This window comes from Triticum urartu, chromosome 5A (genome assembly GCF_056163025.1).
Source record: "Triticum urartu cultivar PI428250 chromosome 5A, HENAU_Tu73, whole genome shotgun sequence".
Taxonomy (NCBI): Eukaryota; Viridiplantae; Streptophyta; class Magnoliopsida; order Poales; family Poaceae; genus Triticum; species Triticum urartu.
The window spans coordinates 463,614,795-463,622,833 of NC_141877.1; the positions used below are offsets into that span (position 1 = coordinate 463,614,795).

The 8,039-nt window shown below is 44.6% G+C and overlaps 1 long non-coding RNA gene across 4 annotated transcripts; it reads right to left on the bottom strand.

Moving 5' to 3' along the window:
• Positions 1–700: 700 nt before the first annotated feature.
• On the bottom strand, positions 701–3,758 carry LOC147971963 (uncharacterized). Of its 4 annotated transcripts, none has more exons than XR_015604940.1 (3): positions 3,199–3,732; positions 1,789–2,526; positions 701–1,324 (listed from the first exon to the last, which is right to left on the bottom strand). It is a non-coding gene; the product is annotated as an uncharacterized LOC147971963 (long non-coding RNA). The 4 variants fall into 4 exon arrangements; XR_015604941.1 differs by lacking the exon at positions 701–1,324 and adding an exon at positions 1,357–1,426; XR_015604939.1 differs by lacking the exon at positions 701–1,324 and having other exon boundaries at positions 1,686–2,236; positions 2,435–2,526; positions 3,199–3,720.
• Between the last annotated feature and the right edge of the window lie 4,281 nt (positions 3,759–8,039).

Sequence of the window (8,039 nt, forward strand, 5' to 3'; positions counted from 1 at the left end):
AGTTTCCATGATCCAGGTGTGGTTGTCATCTTTATGATGTGTTGTGCATAAGCATAAGTAGTAGATTTAATTTATATTCATGAATGTAATTCATATCTAGACAGATTTACCTTGAACATGCTTAAAGTATATAGTCAGCTTGTATGAATGCCGCATATCATGTGTTTTATAATCATTTATAGAACTCTTTGTAATGCTTTGAATAATAATTTGCTAAACAATATCTAGAAAAGATAGCTTGAAAGAGCATGTGTAATTACTTCCATATATTATTTTAGAGTATCTAAATTCATATATGATTCATTATTGGTATCCAATGTTTCGCTTGTAAGCTACTTGGAAGTATCACTATTCAATTATCTTGGGCGAGGTTACTAAATGGAGCACCATTTATAGCCATTGTGGAGTTGGAGTTGGTTTGTACAAAATGAGAATTTATTATGTCTGTTCATAAGTATTTCTACTGAAAATGCAATCTCCAAGAACTCCATATGCTGCTCATACCATGTCATAACTAGATTTGAAATTCTGAAGAATCCCAGATTCGTGCAAATAGGTATTCTTTGTCACGAAATACACAAGTGGGACAGTTAAATAGTTAATTATGATGCTTTTTTCATTAGATGATTCATTTTAGAATTAATTTACTACTGAATTTTCAATGGACCCACACTACACAACACACACACACACATAACAAAAAAAAAATCATGTTTCTGAACTGAACTATCATTCTTTGGCGGAACTCATTTTCACTACTAGAAACTCCCATTTTACCTAGGGCCAAGTCCTTTACCTAGAGCTCATTGGCCTCCTCAAGGGATAGTAAAGCAGTGAACAGTACATCCTAGGGGAAGATGAATTTTTGGGCAAAAAAAACCAGAAATATATTTCCAAGGGCCAGCCCTACTTAAATGGCATCAAGCCTGGCCCCGCTGTGGCACGTAGATGGACTCCGTCGATATTTTGGTCGACTTCGCGCCACTTATTTTGATGCCTCGCGCCTTTTTCTTCCTTTTCGTATAGTTGGGCCCACTGTTCAGGGAGCGATGGCACACGAGAGGGCGCGCATGTGGCAATATTTTGGCCGATTAGGTTTCTCCTTCCCTCGCTCGAAGCCCTGCGCCGCCAGAAGCCAAGATCTTATTCCCTTCTCTCCCGAAGCATCCAACTCAATCCAAGATCCAAACGCTCTCACCCCTGCCTCGCCGTGCCCCACCGTCGCCCGCCTCCCTGCCGCCCTGCCGTGCCCCACCGCCGCCCGCCTACCCTCCTCCTTGCCGTGTCCCATGCCGTCCCGTCGTATACTAGTGCCGCCTGCCTCCTGGCCAGATACACCAACTGGTTAGTTCCAAAGGCTGGCAAGAATGTTGATAAGCTCGAACTCTACATAGCATCACCTCAAGAATATTCTTTGTGTAAGAGCCTGCATATGATGAAGGCAGAAATTATTTTTAGGTGTGGCGGGGTTTATGAAGGAGCTAATCATATATCATGCAATTAGGCAAGAGCTCACTAGAATAGTAGATATATATTACTTTGTGTTCTGAAAATACAACCAAAATCCAAAATTGAAGTGTTCGCACTCAACATACGTCACTAGATGGATGACCGATCAATAATTTATCATGTATATTAACCAGACAGACATAAAGATTATCTATAAAACATAGAAACTATAGATAAATCATGAATTGGTAACTAGTAGGATAAAACCGTAGTGAAGAATAAAGTCATAGTGAAGATCGATAAAGAATACATAGTTATAAACCCATAATGAAGCTTTACTTTCTTAACAGAACATGGCAACTACATCCAAAGTTAAACTGGCTTCAGTGAGACTTGCTTGGCAAAACTGCTCTTTAAATCTGCATAACAAAATTACAAGCAGAACCGAATCAATTGGTCATTCAACAATGGAAGTGCACTAGAACAAATTGAATAGCAGAGCATATTTCACTCAACCACCGCAATTGCCTTTCATCATAGTACGCACTTTCTTCTTTGGCGCCATTATAGCATACTGACTCTCGCGGCCTTGCCGAGTAATTGCTAGTTTTACTGATGTGCTGACGTGCAGTCAAGTTACAACCTACAAGCCCACTGCATCAGGCCACGACCCGGCGATGAGCAATCAAGCCCCGCAGGGAGGCACGTCTTAGCTCAAATTTTCATACGTCTTAGCAAATTTTACGTATGGCGGACACCAAACCACGCCAGATTGCTGGCTTCGCCCCTTGCATTACATGATAGTATACATCGACCATCAGACTATGACACCCATAAGAACATGTTCTTGCAGATAAAGAAGATAACTCAATGATAAATAAAGTATGAACAACTAATGGTTTCTTTTGTGCAAACAAACCAATGCAAACACATAGTCATCATAGTATAATTTAAGTGCCTGATGGTACAAATGATTTGTGCTAACCAGATCTCAGTTTTTCAGAGATGTCTCATCTGCATATGTAGCAAACCATGCCTGACACCGCATTGCTGGACTGATCATCTAGCCCTTATAGCCTATAAATCAACAATAATATCAGTTATGGCAGTAACTACATAACAAACTAAACTATTTCTTGTTCTTGGCTCATTTTTTCATGAGCGTTGATGTTTCATGCTTACCTCAATTCAACCGACAACACAAAAGTTAGCATACAACTAGATATCAAAATCAAATTGACATAATAATAGATATTAGATGGACATGGTTGTCAGTTCGACATATTCAAAAGGGAAATGCCTAGATAGTAGAAAATTACTAGGCTCCCTGATACAGTAATGTGCTTAAGACCACAGCCTCTCTGACTGCATTAATAAGATGCTACTACTATCAGTTATATAGACTCAAAGTGACCCTTTTATAACAAGACAAGGTTACTATACTAGTATACTTGATGTGTGTCCATAGATTCTTAATAACTTGAGATTCAACACAGTTGTTAATGATATCTCTTGTTGCAGCGTTCTTGTCAAACATTTCCTGAACCTACTCTCTTTTATCGATTAAAGTATCTATAACTGCTGGGTAGGTTATGCAATTATAATCGAACTGATAATAACTACTTAATGGTAAAGAAATAGTGTCACATGATTATATCCCCACGTAGTCTATTGATCTACTGAATATGCAGATTTATATTGAAGATCCAGCACACAAGTAAACGTTAGAGTGAGAGATATAGAGGTAACCTGTTGGGTAGGAGGGGGGTACAACGTCGGGTAAATGCGATAGTCTTCCGACTAGCAGGCGCGACAAGGTCAACAATGGACGGCGCGGCGCCGTCATCCCGGCCGGCGTGGCCATGGTCACCACGCCCGTCACGCCATGGTTTCGCTGGAGCGCTGGAACTAGAGAAGGGGAATAAGAGGGGGCACGGCAGGGGCAGTGCGGCGTGGGGCGGCGGGGGACACGGCGGGCCAGAGGGGACGCGGGGTGGCGGTGGGGCGGGGGACACAGCAGGCCGTGGATGCGGTAGGGAACGGGGCGGGTGGCCAGGAGGCAGGCGGCACTAGTATACGACGGGACGGCATGGGACACGGCAAGGAGGAGGGTAGGCGGGCGGCGGTGGGGCACGGCAGGGCGGCAGGGAGGCGGGCGACGGTGGGGCACGGCGAGGCAGGGGTGAGAGCGTTTGGATCTTGGATTGAGTTGGATGCTTCGGGAGAGAAGGGAATAAGATCTTGGCTTCTGGCGGCGCAGGGCTTCGAGCGAGGGAAGGAGAAACCTAATCGGCCAAAATATTGCCACATGCGCGCCCTCTCGTGTGCCATCGCTCCCTGAACAGTGGGCCCAACTATACGAAAAGGAAGAAAAAGGCGCGAGGCATCAAAATAAGTGGCGCGAAGTCGACCAAAATATCGACGGAGTCCATCTACGTGCCACAGCGGGGCCAGGCTTGATGCCATTTAAGTAGGGCTGGCCCTTGGAAATATATTTCTGGTTTTTTTTGCCCAAAAATTCATCTTCCCCTAGGATGTACTGTTCACTGCTTTACTATCCCTTGAGGAGGCCAATGAGCTCTAGGTAAAGGACTTGGCCCTAGGTAAAATGGGAGTTTCTAGTAGTGAAAATGAGTTCCGCCAAAGAATGATAGTTCAGTTCAGAAACATGATTTTTTTTTTGTTATGTGTGTGTGTGTGTTGTGTAGTGTGGGTCCATTGAAAATTCAGTAGTAAATTAATTCTAAAATGAATCATCTAATGAAAAAAGCATCATAATTAACTATTTAACTGTCCCACTTGTGTATTTCGTGACAAAGAATACCTATTTGCACGAATCTGGGATTCTTCAGAATTTCAAATCTAGTTATGACATGGTATGAGCAGCATATGGAGTTCTTGGAGATTGCATTTTCAGTAGAAATACTTATGAACAGACATAATAAATTCTCATTTTGTACAAACCAACTCCAACTCCACAATGGCTATAAATGGTGCTCCATTTAGTAACCTCGCCCAAGATAATTGAATAGTGATACTTCCAAGTAGCTTACAAGCGAAACATTGGATACCAATAATGAATCATATATGAATTTAGATACTCTAAAATAATATATGGAAGTAATTACACATGCTCTTTCAAGCTATCTTTTCTAGATATTGTTTAGCAAATTATTATTCAAAGCATTACAAAGAGTTCTATAAATGATTATAAAACACATGATATGCGGCATTCATACAAGCTGACTATATACTTTAAGCATGTTCAAGGTAAATCTGTCTAGATATGAATTACATTCATGAATATAAATTAAATCTACTACTTATGCTTATGCACAACACATCATAAAGATGACAACCACACCTGGATCATGGAAACTTAGGAGCTTCATGGCTTACACAGAGACATGCCATTGCTTGTAGCAGTGGCGGAGGTAGAGGGTGGACAGGGTGGGCCACGGCCCACCCTGGCATTTTTGGAATAGCTTTATAGCATAGGAAAAAGGGTAAAAAATATTAAGAAAAAATATTTTTTATGAACACTTCTATTGTTGGCCCACCCTGGTCCATTGGGCTAGATCCGCTACTGGCTTGTAGGGTCATTGTTCACGCACATCTGTGACGACCTAATTAAGAGATAAGAAGCCCTCCACCACCGGTGTGCCTCCGTGAGGCCATTGCCACGCACAGCTGCCAAAACGTCTTATATTTAGGAACCGGGGAAGTACTTGACCAAAAAAATTAACATGCTACAACATATCAGAACATAACCACGGAAAAGAGGAACTTAGAAAAAAAATATAAGAGGCAAACTGAAATCAAAGGCCCATCAGAAAATGTAAGAAAAGCGGACGACACCGAGTGACTGAAGACTGTAAAAAGGGAGCGACACCGAGGCAAATTGAAATCAAAGGCTCATCAACAATCATAATTACCGGCCTCCTGTGACGCCTCGTCACCCGATCAAGACAATGCTTTCTTCACCTTCGCCTTCAACTTCTGTGGCCTCAACTATTACTCGATCTGAGCAAGGGAACCCACCAGCCTACGACATGTAGCATCCACAGATCGATCTAAGCAAAGATATATCATATATGAGGCAACCAAGTTGTCTACACTGGTTTCTTAAGACATTCCTAGAACCTATTAAAATCTGCATGGTCTTTTTGCAAGTTAATTTTGTATGGATGGCATAAACAGTTTTATGCATAAAGGATGAGAAACAAGGGACATACCTTACTCTTCTTACTAAAATATTTCTTACTAAAATATCCATAGAAATAGTAATGGCCAAATTTTTTTTGAAGGTCACCGGGGGAGGGAAGCCCTCCACCTGAATCTTTTTCTTTTTTCTATTGCATCACACCCCCTGCTTGGGGAAGTTGTTTACACATGTGGGGGGGAGGAAGAGAGGTACTGAGAGAGGGAGGGCGGGCACAGGCGCCACACCCTAACACTAAGTCTAATTCTCCTGAGAGAACGCACGCAGCCACCTATCTGCTCACGGCCGATCGGCCACTTTCAAACGGCTTTTCCAGAGGACCGAGTCTTCCCGGCAGCACCCGAGTAAGCGGGTCAGGGAAGGCCGTGCGCCTTGGAACACAACAGCATTTCGATGCTTCCACAACTGCCAACAGCAAAGGAGGGTGAAGGAGGCGTGGGCAGCATCACCGACCACCCCCCATGAAAGGGCATTTCCCTTCTTTATGTTTTGGATGATGATGACAACCCTTTGTGGTCTAATCGTGTGCTATATGTTTCAGGTTCTCGATGCTTAGGCTTACATCGGATTGCTATTGCCTCTCGAAGGAAAAGATCGAAGATGTGTCCTCTACGCTTTTATTTTCTTTGGTCGTAGAGTACCCGTACTATCAAGAGGGAATCCTCATTAGGAAGCTCTGGGGGAATCAGTTCACGTACACTTTTCTCACCCTCTCTTTGCCTTCCTCATGTGTGTGTGTGAGAGAGAGTTTTCCTTGCCTCTTCCCCTCTTTCCTGCTCACTGTTTCTGCCCAACGGTTGTACCGCTCTTTGGAGCGGTTGTACCGCTGGGTCTTGTCGCTCACCAGCTTCGCTCAAGCGGTTGTACCGCTGCCTCCGGGCGGTGATACCGCCACCATGTTCTGCAACAGCTGGGGCGGTGGTTCCGTCCATGCACCGCTCAAGTACCGCTCTCGCTTCTGGTTTGATGCGGTTCTTGGGCGGTAGTGGCCCGGTTGGTCCAGTCGTTCCACGATGACCGGTACCACCGGTGGTCCGAGCGGTTCTTCTGCTCGGAACTTAGCCGCCCAAGAGCTCAAGGCCATGCGGTTGTTCCGGCCAGGCACCGCCCAAGTACCGGTCAAGCTCCTGTTTTGATGCGGTGGTTGTGCGGTAGCCAGGCGGTTAGTCCGGTTATTTTTCTTAGCCGGTACTACCGCCCGCCTGTCCGGTTGTACCGCTTGGTAGGGTTCTGCAGTTACACCGTGAGTCCCGGTTGTACCGGGACAAGGACCGGTTGTACCGCTGCAGTGCAAAAGACGCAGTAACGGTTGGAAATGTGGGGTGACTATTTAAGGGGGCTTCTCCCACCTACCACTCCTACCTTTGACCTCTCTCACTCCACCATTAATGCCCTTCAAGCTCTCTTGCCCGATCTCTCTCTCTAGCCACTCAAACTTGTTGATTTGCTAGGGATTGAAGAAGGAGACCTAGATCTACACTTCCACCAAAGGATATTTGCTTCCCCCATACTTTCTTGTGTGGATTTTGTTACTCTTGGGTGTTTGAGCACCCTAGACGGTTGAGGTCACCTCGGAGCCATATTCCATTGTGGTGAAGCTTCGTGGTTTTTGTTGGGAGCCTCCAATTAAGTTGTGGAGAGAGCCCCAACCTTGTTTGTAAAGGTTCGGTCGCCGCCTTCAAGGGCACCAATAGTGGAATCACGGCATCTCACATTGTGTGAGGGCGTGAGGAGAATACGGTGGCCCTAGTGGCTTCTTGGGGAGCATTGTGCCTCCACACCGCTCCAACGGAGACGTACTTCCTCTCAAAGGGAAGGAACTTCGGCAACACATCCTCGTCTCCACCGTCTCCACTCTTGGTTATCTCGTGCCTTTATTTGAGCAAGCTTACTTGTTTCATATCTCTTGCTTGCTTGTGTACCTATCCTCGTTGCATCATATAGGTTGCTCACCTAGTTGCATATCTAGACAGCCTACTTTGATGCAAAGTTTAAATTGTTAAAGAAAAGTTAAAAATTGTTAGTTGCCTATTCACCCCCCCTCTAGTCAACCATATCGATCCTTTCAATTGTTATCAGAGCCTCATCTCTTTATTAAGGACTTTACCGTCCAAAGAGTATGGTTGATACCATAGACGGTGTGGAGGAACACTCCGGTGTGAATCCGATCTCGTCTACGGGAGATGGGGGAACTTCGGTCTCTCGTGAGGAGTTCAATGTGGCCTTGGAGACATTGAAAACCTCCATGACGACCGAAGTCGAAAGCATGTTTACTAAATTTCTTGAGGGGCTTAAACTATCCACCGCACCGTTGAAAGTGGGTGATCCCGCCAACAAGGTGAAGGATGCTATCCCCGACAAGGGGGAA